This window comes from Hypanus sabinus, chromosome 1 (assembly GCF_030144855.1).
Source record: "Hypanus sabinus isolate sHypSab1 chromosome 1, sHypSab1.hap1, whole genome shotgun sequence".
NCBI lineage: Eukaryota > Metazoa > Chordata > Chondrichthyes > Myliobatiformes > Dasyatidae > Hypanus > Hypanus sabinus.
Window position 1 is genome coordinate 172,135,319 of NC_082706.1, and position 13,381 is coordinate 172,148,699.

The 13,381-nt window shown below is 40.5% G+C and overlaps 1 protein-coding gene across 13 annotated transcripts in view; it reads left to right on the forward strand.

Annotated features, from left to right (window-relative positions):
* The window catches only part of fam110b (family with sequence similarity 110 member B), a 165,517-nt gene that overhangs the window by 18,825 nt on the left and 133,311 nt on the right, over nucleotides 1–13,381 (forward strand). Inside the window, exon 1 of one of the 13 annotated variants that reach the window (XM_059981441.1) lies at nucleotides 5,536–5,556. The exons of the other annotated variants lie outside the window; for them this stretch is intronic. The gene's annotated coding sequence lies outside the window, so the exon portion shown is untranslated. Of the gene's footprint in view, nucleotides 1–5,535; nucleotides 5,557–13,381 lie in introns of those variants that run through there. 13 annotated transcript variants of the gene reach the window in all.

Below are 13,381 nucleotides of genomic sequence, written 5' to 3' on the forward strand. Positions count from 1 at the left end.
CGAATTGCTCCCAGAAACTCCAGCTGTTGCTGTTTTGCTGTCATCCCTGTTAGGTCACCTTTCCAATCAACTTTGAACAGCTTCTCTCTCATGCCTCTGTAATACTGATGCATCTGATTTAAGCTTCTCCTTCTCAAAGTGCAGGGTGACTTCTATTATATTATGATTGCTGACTCCGAAGGGTTCCTGTACCCTAAACTTCCAATCAAATCAGAGTCATGACATAATACCCAATCTGGAATAGCTAGCTGTTGCCTAGTGAGTTCAGCCACAAGCTGATCTTAAAAAGCCAGCATTTAGGCATTGTACAAACTCCCTCTTTTGGAATCAAGCACCAACCTGATTTACCTGCATAGTCACATCACATCATTGCCCTTTTCCCATGCCTGTTCAGACTCCCAATGTAATGTGTAGTCCACATTCTGGCTACTGTTCAGAGGTCATGAGTTGCAATAGTGGTGTGCAGAAGAGCATCTCTGAACACAACATTTCGATTCTTGTTGAAGTGGATGGGCTACAGCAGCAGAAAACTACAAACACACCACATAGTAGCCACGTTATTTGGTACATAAGGGACTGAGTAAGCTAACCACTGAGTGTATATCCTTGCTTTGTGATGATCTGTTCGGGGAATGAAAGGTAGATGGTTCTGTCTGTTTTATATTTTTCTAACTCGCTGAATTGTGGGATTGATAATGAAGTCTGTGTTTTCCAGAACAGTGGAGCAGCATCTTTTCTATCATGTGATTAGTATGATTAAGTTTTTGTTTTAGACATGGATGTTGTTTCACTAATTATAAATGTCTTATCTGGATTTTAACAAGTTAATTTTGCTGGGACATCGTGCTGCTCAAGAATTTTTCATTTAAATATAAATTTAAAAGTATTTCTCTAATAACAGTATTTTAATTGTAGCTGGAGGTCTGGGGGGGGGGGGTGTCCTGGGGGAAGAGTGTGTAGAGGTAGCCATCCAGCCCCTTTTACCTGGTCTTCCATTCAATAAGATCATGTTTTACCTCTGTCATTTTCACACTAAAATTCTCAAAATAATTTTCAATGAAGAATCTATTCTTTCAATATCTGAGAGGTTATGCTAATACAGATTTAAATATTATGTATAGTTTATTATTTTCTGTACGGGTAGTCCCTGAGTTACGAACGTCTGACTTACGGACAACTCGTACGTACAAACAGAGGAAGGAGAACGCTGTCCGCCATTTTAAGTCGTTGCCGTTGACACTGTTGGGTGTTTAACTTTGTATTTGGCTTAAATTTTTCTTAGTAAGATTCACCCTGACCCTGCGCCGCCCCCCCCCCCCCCCCGGTTCCTGTCAGCTGGTGGTGCAGTCAGATCAGCGCCAGGCTAGAGAACGGAGGTTCCTGAGTTTGATTTAGTGACAGACCATTCCTGTGCCGTGTTGATGTCGATCCAGTGACTCCCGTACCATCCATGCCGGGTTGATGTTGAGCTAGCAACTCGACCTCGTAAAAAAAAAACACTGCCATCTCCAGTTTAAATTCCCACGCAGAATATTGTGGAGGATCATACACCTAAACCCAGCACAGCCCCCACTTGTCCCATTTAACCTGACCCAGTGTGGTGCAGTTTAGGACCCGGGGAATTCAGTGTGGTGGTCCTTAGGACCCAGAGGACCTCGGGACCCGCCTCCTGCAGTGTTTCTGTTCCATTTATGGAAAGCGAGCGCAATTGAAAATAAATTGTTTGGAAAGAGGTGAAACGCCATCAGTCATTGGAAAAGCTTTAGGATATAGTCGGTCAACGATCGGAACAATTTTAAAGGATAACGGATAAAATGAGAATAATGGAGCATGTGAAAGGCCCCGCCCTGATGAAAGCTACAGTTATTACTAAACAACGCAGTGGTTAATTATTGGAATACATACGTTTCTTAAGTGTTTTATATGCATTGAAAGGTAAAATGTATACTATTTACTAAGACAAACATTTGACTAACTGACGGTAAATAATACCGGATGTACTTGTTCTGACTGATGTACAATTCCGACTTAAAGACGGACTCAGGAACAGAACTCGTACGTAACCCGGGAACTGCCTGTATTCCCAAATATTGAGCAAAATAATTTGGACTTCCTGCCCAGTAAGTAATCTCTTACTTAAAGGTGACCCTTGACTTCATCTAAGAAAGAATAATTGTAAACTATAGTTTATCTGTATTTTTAAGGAATGAGGTCTTTCTCGGAACTTTCTGGAGCCCAAGAGAGTCCGTTCCTGCTCAGCATCTGAAGTACTGCTGAAATGTTATGAATGGAAACATTGGAGCTAGAATTTGTCTCCCTTGATAATGTTCCAACTGGGGATAAATAGACTTTTAACGTGGGGTATTGTAATGCACTAGATGCATGTTTCCGCATTTAACTTGTGTACAGATCAAATTATAAGGAAACTTTGATTACCTTGTAACCAAACAGCAATCACAAGGCCCACAGGGCAACTGCTGTTGGGAAATAAACAGTGAAATTAGGTTTCACAATTGGAAGATTAGGAGAGGCAATGGAGGTTTGATACTGTGCTTTTTAACTATTGGAAGTTCACCTCCCAGTGATGACATCCTCTCAACCACAAATGTTGAAAACATTTTTTTCTTTCACCATTGCTAGCAGTAATTCTTTAAGGCAAAAATCACAAAATGTTTAAAAAGTTTAGCAGATCAAGTAGCATTACTGTGGTAAGAAACAAGGTCAGCATTTTACAAACAAGCGAAAATCTGCAGATGCTGGAAATCCAAGCAACACATACAAAATGCTGGAGGAACTTAGCAGGCCAGGCAGATCTATGGAAAAGAATAGAGTCAGCGCTTTGGGCCGGGACCCTTCAGCAGTCCAATTTATGCTCTCTACACAGGCTACGTGGCCTGAGTTCCTCCAGTATCTTGTGTGAATTGAATTGAATTTATTACTTGCATCCTTCATATACATGAGTAAAAATTTTTACATTATGTCTCTGTCTGAATGTGCAATGTACAATTATAATAATTTATAAATGGTATGTACATTAGGACCATCAATATAACATAGAAGTACGGTTGTGTCAGCATGAATTAATCATTCTCATGGCCTTGTGGAAGAAGCTGTCCCGGGGCCTGTTAATCCGGGCTTTCATGCTGCGGTATCGTTTCCAGATGGTAGCAGCTGGATCAGTCTGCGGTTGAGGTGACTTGGGTCCCCAGTGATCCTTCGGGCCCTTTTTACACACCCGTCTCTGTAAATGTTCTGAATAGTGGGAAGTTCACATCTACAGATGTGCAGGGTTGTCCGCGCCACTCTCTGCAGAGTCTTACAATTGAGGGAAGTACAGTTCCCATGCCAGGCAGCGATGCTGCCAGTCAGGATGCTCTCAATTGTGCCCCTGTGTTAGGACTTGGGGGATTGGTTAGCATTTTAGATCTCATCAGATCTTCTAATACCCTCTTGTTTTAGAAAAGTAGTATTTCCTGTAGACTTTGTCTCCTTTTCTATATTAACCCCAGGATTCCTGACATGCAAGTAATAAGGCTTTTGAATTTAAACAGACTGTAATATCTTATTCTTAAAACAAATATATTTGTTGTCATCCTGTGTAAAGCCTTTGATTCTTAAAGACTCATTTATATTCATGATTTTACTGATTGTGGCATTGTTTTAAATTCACACCAATGTTTGAATTGATCTGTGACACCTCCCAGACTTTGAGACTGTAATTATCCAAACTTTCCACGACTAGGAATTCCCTTACCAACACGCACAAAATGCTGGAGGAACAAAGCAGGCCAGGAATTCACATCTATTATTACCGGCATGTGATGTGAAATTTGTTAATTTATCAGCAGCAGCTTAGTGCAATACATAATTGAGCAGAGAGAGAGAAAAAATAATAAATAAAATAAAACATAATAAATAAACAAGGAAATCACTTGCGTACATTGACTAGATTTTTTAAAATGTGAAAAAACAGAAATACTGTATATTAAAAGAAGTGAGGTAGTGTCCAAAACTTCAATGTCCATTTAGGAATCGGATGGCAGAGGGGAAGAAACTGTTCCTGAATCGCTGAGTGTGTGCCTTTGGGCTTCTGTACCTCCTACCTGATAGTAACAGTGAGAAAAGGGCATGCCCTGCGTGCTGGACATCCTTAGTAATGGACACTGCCTTTCTGAGACACTGCTTCTTAAAGATGTCCTGGGTACTTTGTAAGCTTGTGTCCAAGATAGATCTGACTAGATTTACAACCTTCTGCAGCTTCTTTCAGTCCTGTGCAGTAGCGCCTCCATACCAGACAGTGATGCAGCCTGTCAGAATGCTCTCCACGGTACAACTTAGAAGCTTTTGAGTGTATTTGTTGACATGCCAATCTCTTCAAATTCCAAATCAAGTGTAGCCGCTGTCTTGCCTTCTTTATAACTACATCGATATCTTGGGACCAGGTTAGATACCCAGAGATGTTGACACTGAGCAACTTGAAGCTGCTCACCCTCTCCACTTCTGATCCCTCTGAGGATTGGTATGTGCTCCCTCGTCTTGCCCTTGCTGAAGTCCACAACCTGCTCTTTCGTCTTACTGACGTTGAGTGCCAGGTTGTTGTTGTGGAACCACTCCAGTAGTTGGCACATCTCATTCCTGTAAGCCCTCTTGTCACCACCTGAGATTCCACCAACAGTGGTTGTATTATCAGCAAATTTATAGATGGTATTTGAGCTGTGCCTAGACACACAGTCATGTGTACTCAGAGAGTAGAGCAGTGGGTGAAGCACACACTCCTGGGGTGTGTCAGAGTTAATCCTCAGCAAGGAGTATGTTATCACTAATCTGCACAAACTGTGGTCTTCCGATTAGGAAGTCAAGGATCCAATTGCAGAGGGAGGTACAGAGGCCCAGGTTCTGTAACTTCTCAATCAGGATTGCATTCTGATACAGGTGTTTGTGATCCCTCACCTTATGCCTGGTGCTGGGCCAGATAATTGGTAGCAATTAATTGTGATGGTTCGTCAGTAACTGCACTGTGTTTGGTATCGTTCAATTCCCAGGATGGCAGGTGAAAGAGTGCAAAGGCCTTGTTTATGTGCTGCAGTTCCCTTCTTTTCCTATGACATCCTATGTCAGCTACATTTTGTTGCTTCAGTGATGCAGTTGTGTTGTTAGCTCAGGTTGACCCGAAGCAGCTAGTGTGCTTATTCAGTGGGGTTGATGCTTTTTGCTGCTGCATGTGCAAAAGGGCTTCAGGGCTTCATTGTTTCTTTCGTTCTATGGGATTTCTTTGTTTTTGTGGACATTTGTGAAGAGGACTAACTTCGGTTTGTGTCCTGGATACACACTGGTATTAAATGAACTTAAAAACTTTGAAAACATAATATATAAAAGTTGACTGATGTTAAACTTCTGGGAAACTATCTCTGTTTAAGGTTTATGTAAATTATGATAGAGCTTTAACTTGGAGAGATACTGCAGTTCTATAATTTTGGGATGTTTAAGATTAAATCTTTCTTTTGCAGTTTCCTAACATTAACTGATGGCTTTTTGTAGAGGGGAATTCTGCAGATGGTAAGACATACATATACAGAGCTTCATTGTCACTGCTCTTCACAAGGGGTCAGACTATAGTCAATTTAAAATAATTTCAGCTTGTCATAATGCTCATTGTAACTGGCAAGTACCAGTTTTTAGTTCATTATAGTGTAACTGCAGTTCAAGTGTGAAGCCATAGAAATTAATTTGATATTGGCTCCCAAATTGCTGTGAGTGATTTTGGCGTCTGAAACTTTTTGATGCAATTATGTTGGGGAAACTTTAGTAAAAATGCTCTGCCTGGGATTGGTCTCTGTACTGTATAACATAATGAAACTGAAGAGCAATGCAATTTATAACATTGTATGGCTTTTGTCTCTGAATTGATTGGCTAGTTGATTGGTGCCACAGCAATGATCTTGCACTCGATGTCAGTAAGACCAAAGAACTGATTGTGGACTTATAAAGGGTAAGGCACAGGAACACAAAAAGGGATTGGAAGTGGAAGGAGTGAGCAATTTTAAATAGCTAGGTGTCAGCATCTCTGAGGATCCAACCTGGGCACAACATAATGATGCAGTTACAAAGGCACAACAGCAGCTGTGTTAAATTAGGAGTTAGAGGAGATTTGATATCTCGCCCAAAGCAGTCGCAAAATTCTACAGATATACTATGGAGAGCATTTTAACTGGCTGCATCACCGTCTGGTATGGGGGAGGGAGGAATGGGATCACACTACACAGGATTGAAAGAAGCTGTAGACCAGAACCATCATGGGCACTAGTCTCCCTAGCTTCTCGGACACCATCAAGGAGCAATGCCTCATTAAAGCAGCATCCATCATTAAGGACCCGCATCACCAGGTCATGCCTCCTCATCAGGGGTGAGTTACAGGAGTGTGAAGGAGCACACTGCAAAAATCAGGAATAGCTTCTTCCCCTCTGCCATCAGATTTCTGAATGGACATTAGACCATTAAACACTACTTCACTACCTTTTTTTTTGACACTAATTTAATTCAACAATTTATATGTCAGTTTTTCTTATGTATTGCAATGTACTGCTGCTGCAGAACAAAATTCCATGACATGCCGGTGATATTAAACCTGATTCTGATTCTAATTCTGTTTTTCCAGACTATAGTGTCATAATTGTTGATGCCTTTTGTTTGGCATATGGTTCTTAGAAAGGTTTTTGCTTCTTTTAAACTCATCATCATGCATATGTAAAAATAACCCATGTGTGAGGCTGTCATTTATTTAATTTCAATTAAGCATTGACTAGATTTGGAATGTGTTTTTCATGCCGATGCACATCATGGTTTGGCTTTCCCTTTTGTTGTTGTTGGCTGCTACTAAAATATTATATAATTAACTAAGGTGCAGCAGGCATTTAAAGATACTAAGGATGCCTGTCAGAATGTCATTTTGCATCAGTGATATGAAGCTGCTTATAATTTTTCTTGAATATTTTGTAAGCATGTAGTAAACACACAACAATGCTAATATGACCCAGTGTAGTTATGGTTGAACTTAATGTTATTTCGAGCATGTCTGAAACAATTCCAGTAGATGCATGCTTAGAAACATGGAAAACCTGCAACACAATACAGGCCCTTCGGCCCACAATGCCATGCTGAACATGTACTTTAGAAATTACCTACGGTTACCCTTAACCCTCTATTTTTCTGAACTCCATGTACCTAATCAAGAGTCTCTTTAAAAACCCTATTGTACCACTGTCACTGGCAGCCCATTCCACGCACTCGCCACTCTCTGCGTAGAAAAACCTGCCCCCGACATCCCCTCTGTACCTACTTCTGAGCACCTTAAAACTGTGCCCTCTCGTGTTAGCTTATAAGACAGGCTGGTATTGTATAAGTCATAAAACTGGATAGTTTTTAACACATACATTTTTGAGAATATGGGAAGTAAAACATCTCAAGTACTGACTACTGTCCCAGAAATAGCTAGAGTAGTTTCTCGGTGCTTTCCCAGAATTCATGGCTGTGATACTTCGGGGTTCTAATAACCAGATGTATGTCTGTTTCAGCCTTGTGCTCCATTCATTTTCTTGCCATGATTGAGCTGGATCAGAGGTGGCCAACCTCTTACGTTCTATGCGTCACTTTTTTTCACACACGAGTTCAGATGTGCCATACAACTCTTGTACCCCCATTCAATTCTTGTAAAAATATGTTAATATAGACATGTTTAGCATTTTTACATGATATATTGATTTAGTATAAAAACAAGATAAACATACCTTAATGAGACTTTTGACAAATATATTTTGTCGTCTTATGATTTCTTCCTTTTTATTAATCACATACTCTTTCCGTAACTCAGACCCAAGCACTAGCTTGTTTTCCTTCTATTTCAGTCTGATGTTGTGGTTTATAGTGTCTATTAAGGTCATGTCTTCTATTATGTGAGAAAGTGTTTTCACGTACAATGCACAACGGTTTTCCTGATGGACCCGTGTTAAAGAACTCATTTTCCCACTGTTCATTGAATTCATGCTTACTCTCACTTCCTGCTTTTCCTTCGCTCATTTTCTTTTGCTCTGTGATGGGTAATTGTAAAACCAAGGCTTAATTTTCAAGAAAGTACAAAACTGCAAATGTTCACAAAGGATGAACAAAGCACAACTCCGTAGCACTTGAGAGTCAATTGTAAACTGACCGGCAAGAACCTGCAATGTATCAAATGTGTATTGAACAGTTATGGAGCGACTGCAGAACAAAGACCTTCTTTCCTTGTTTGACTCATTGAACATTTTTTAAAATTGAAAACAAATTAATGTGAAAGGAGTTAACATTAGCCAAAAGATGTGCATGAAATAATAAAATAGCAAAAAATAATTGCTAAGTTTTAGATTCATTCTCAGTAAAACCCATTTCTAGCTCTAAGCTATTTGAATTCCTGTTATAGATTTTTTTTCTACAAATCGGTTTTTGGTTAATACTTTTTACATGAGTAGGCTTACTTTTATTATTATCACAGGGGTGCAATGAATCACTTTTGGCGCCCATGCCATAGTTGGCCATCCCTGAGCTAGATGGAGTAAAGATTGATGTAACATTGCAAGTTTGTTTTTTTTTCCCCTGTGGAATATCACAGGTCAGCAACAAGAGATTAAATAAATTTTGTTCATTTACCAAGGTGTAGTAACAAGGAGGTTATGTAACTGAACTGTGAATATAAAATCTAGCAGGTGGATTCTGGTTAATTAGGACACATTTTGGTCCATTAGTTACTGCCCCAATTAGTTGAACTTCCCTGGAAGTAGTTTAAAAAAAAAGATTTAACTGAGTAACAAATTATCTATTTAAATGAAATACAGAACAAATTAGAACACTACTAATATTATCACATACTATAGAACTGTATTAGTTCCAATAGTTATTCACAGAGGAATTCATACAGTATACATTGGCCATGTTCTTTTGACTGTAAATGAACAAAACCAGTGCAGACACATAGTGCAGATAATGCACTACATTCATTGCCTTCCTGCAACAAGCATATATGTAACTGACGCTAATTTAAAAAACTCAAACGAGAGGATCTGCAGATACTGGAAATCTGAGCAACACACACAAAATGCTGGAGGAGCTCAGCAGGGCAGGCAGCATTTATGGAAAAGAGCACAGTCAACGTTTAGGGCTGAGACCCTTCGGCTGGACGAGTGCATGTGACTGACGCGAGTTAGAAATTGTTTAGCAACAGTCTCCTGCCCCAATTAAGTGCAGTGTTCCAAATAAACAAAGGACAATCTGGCTATTTTATCAATTAGTTCTTGTTTTTTAAGTGTTGTCCCAAATAAGTGGCTGCCCCGATTAGGCAATGACCCAATCCGGTGTACTTTTATTTAAGCACGGCCAGAATGTTATTGAGAAAGTAGCACTTTTTTGTGGAAATGGTGCTGTGCAAATCCATATTGGAGAGCAGCTTCTAGCAGGTGTACGTATACACACTGAAGTCAGGAGGTTACTGTCTCAGTTGCTTTCTCCAGAAGATTAGACTTTTCTTCCACTGCAGATATATGGCCTTAGTCATTTCACAACGCAATGTGGAAACCACAGATTGGGCAAGAAGTGTATTGATGTGCTGCATAGATATGGAGTTTGTGAGGGCTTCTTTATGTCTCCAGTGCAGGACCTGAGATTCTCAGATGCTACCTTCATCTCAAGTGGTCATGGATTCCCAGAGGCGGTGTTACAACTTTTTTTTTCAAACAGCCTTTGTGCATGTACTTGAATTTTTTCCTGTCTCCTCATGGAAATCTCCCTCAGTGGCAGAACTTGGAATGGAGCATCTATTTCAGAATACTTGGATCAAGTAATATGGATGGTCCTGTGTAACTGGAGGCTGTCGGCCAGGGGAAAATACATTGCCGTTGACTTGGTTAGCTGTCAGTAAGTCTTGATCTTTTTTATATATAGAGAATATTTTGACTGTATATTTCAAGTAGCTTGAAGTAGCTACGGTAGGTAGTTCGGGTCTTGTAAGCATCTACAAGGGAGGGCAACAATTGTTGCTCGCTGACAAACCATGAACTCTGTCCTAGGTCTGTGGTTTTGATTTTCAGATACCTTCTCCTCTGCATTCCATAGGCTGTACTGACACAGTGATGCAGGTTGTCATCATCTTCATTAATCATCACCTTTGCTGAAATATGGCTCCAGAGGTTTGGAAGTGGGTCGTGTTTCCAAAGTCTTGTCCATTGTTATCAGAGGGCAGTGTGGTACAGCAGAGGCAGATTTTTGGAGGACCTTCTGCCCTTGTAGGTGCTGACTTTAATTTCAATTTGCAGTGAACGAGTTGACGTTGGCTTGGAGTTCATGTCCATGTGTATGCAAACACAGTTGTAGCCTGCATACCGAGGTTTGCACAGTCCAGTTTCTGGAGTGCAAATGCTTTTGTCTGAACAGTTTCCCATTAGTTCTGAGGATTAGCTCCACTTCCACAGGTCATGTGTGTGAAGTGAGTTGCAACTTGGTGAAAAATATTTAAATAAGGTTTTCAAGCAAAGATGTAGCCTCTGGTTCAGCTGCTAGAAAATAGTTTAATATTGATGTCATATTAGTTGCTTCATTTGTAGACAATGAAAATAATTCTTTTTTACATCTGTGGGATTCTTTCATTTCAATTTTTAAAAAGAAATTTTTTTTCTCTCATGTTATCTGTTCTTTGTTTCGCTTTTTTTTTGGCATTGAATGAACAATTGTACATGACATTTCCTGGATCAAACATAGTAGATAAAATCTTTCATCTAATTTGGTGAAGAAAAGGAGAGAGAGTGATTCTGAATTCTTTTTAAACCTGCAACTGCCATGAAATTTAGCCTTCAGCTTGCAATGAGCAAAGAGAGTGGAAAAAGTTACACATTTGAATCTGTGTAGAGTTTCCCACAGCACAAATGTAGCCATATAGCCCGTTATAGAAGTGCGGACGGCACTTTGGTCGTAATCATTTGAGTCCCCCTGCAACACAGAAAGATGGCACTTAACCCTGAATTTTTAAATTTTCAGCTATACATGAGTTTATGCCAGGTAACAGCAGACTGAAATACTTTTCTGCTCCTCTTCTCTCCTTGTTCTTTTGCAAAGTATCTTCCTCTGTATACGGAACCTCTTGCCATTGCAGACAGTTTCACTCCATAGTTTTGAAGAAATCAGCTAAATCTGGCCATCTATTCCTACAAGACTCCCCTCCCCCTTCCTTTGTGCTCCATGGGAAGGCATTTCACTTCTGCTTAGCAACAATTGCTAACAGCCGAGCTGTGACAAGAGATATGACTGGAAGAATAACAAGCATGAAGGAACATTCTGATGATCAGTGACTGAGTGTGTACTATTGCTGCTGACTGATTGCTGCTGACTGTTAGCTTCTCTTAAATTGCTTATTTAACAGGAGGCCAAGTATAGGCACATAAATACGTGAACATGAGCATGATAGAAAAATAATTTGTCATCGTCGGCTAAAAAAAATTCCAGCCAGTGTAATATTGGTGTACATGATTAATCCATCGACTCAAATTCAAATTTACTAAATCTGCTTTGTGATGTGATATAATTATCAGTTGTTGATTGTCAGCCAAATTCCCAAAGTAGGTGTTAAGGAAGGCATTAACTTTCTAATACACATTGCAACCGGTGTTTCAGGCAGATCAATAAATTTGATGGTTAGGCAGACTGTGGAAAGGGAGTTTCTCTTTGCTGTTACCACTGTACCATGCCATCCATGTATGCCTTGAATGTCCTGTAGTTTGTGGGTAGATTGTTCACATTTCTCTAATTTTAGTCTAACTGGCAATGAATTGTGAAGGTTTTGTGACCTTAATATTTAAGACTTCTAACCTAGTAGTTCAGGGGTCACCAACCTTTCTCGCACTGCGGACCAGTTTAATATTGACAATATTCTTGCGGACCAGCCGATTGGGGGGGAGGGTGTGAGTGTTAATCTCAACCTGAATATACATGATAAGTCAACTATAAGTCACTTATGAATGGCTAATACACTCAATTTTGTTTCTAAAAGGGTTTATCTAATGAACTTAATATTAAACACCCAGTGTATATTTTCCTCACATGAACATAGTGATAAGTCAATTATAACTCAGTTATAAGTCAATAACATCATAACATTTTAAGTAATGTTTAGATATTAAACACACAGCACGTATTTTCCTCCTATGAACATATTAAAGCATTGCAGCACCCCAGTGAGAGGACAAGGTAAGGGCCGGAGGTCCCCGTACCGGCGCCGCAGCGGTCGCAGTCCGGAGAGAGTGACTGAGCGAAGCAGTGCGACAGGGCGTGTGCCCGCCCCCCTTGTAAGTAGGTAGGATGTATCAGCCAGCAAAAGTTTGGCTCGAGGGATGACTTTAAGTAGATCACGGCGAGGTATCTGCTGTGCTACTTAATGAAGCCCTGAGCCCGAATTAGGTCGTCTGCGAATATATTAGCACCGGGTTCCCCACAAACATTTGGTGTGGTAAACAGGTTTAGAGACGGCGCCCATCTGTCCGCGCTTCAGGCCGGATGCAACAGCACTTCCCGCCGGCCATGCGAGGCGGCCGGTTACCCGAGGCCAACCAGTGACCCCTGGCGCAGGGATGTCACTGCGTTTAGGCAACTGACTTTGCATGCGTAATGACCTCACTTGTGTTCAAGTTCAGCAGTGGGCATGTGGAAAGGGCAGCTGACTCATATCGTTCCATATCGACAAATCATATTGTTTCCTTGCGGCCTGGTGGCACATGCTTTGCGGTCCAGTGCCGGTCTGCAGCCCAGTGGTTGATATCGAATCGCTTCTCTCTCTCACAAAGAGAGGCATGCAGTTTTTTACATCTGTTCCTTGGCACTAGTTCCTCAGCTTGGGCTATCCACTCCATGATGTACACCATGATTTTCTGTATATTTAAACAATACTAGGACATTTGCATAATTATACTGTGTCTATGTTAATCTGTAAGTTTGTGAATCGCACAACATTAGGAGTGCTAGTGATTATGGAATTGGTTTTTTGATTAGTTAGGGAAGTGGGCTGAAGAGTGGCCAATGGATTTTAGTATAGATAGTGTGAGATGATGTATTTTGGAAAATCAAACCAGCATAGGACTTGGACGATGAATGGGTAGGGAATTAGTGTAAATGGAACAGAGGGATTCGGGAGCACATGTGCATAGAAACTGGTGTCACAGCTGGACAGGGTGGTGACAAAGTGTGGGCATGCTGGCTTTCGTCAGTCAGGGTATTCAGTATAGGAACTGGGACATCACGTTGCTGATATACAAGTCATTGGTGAGGCTGCACTTGTACAGTTTATGTCATCCTGTTGTAGAAGAGATGTGGT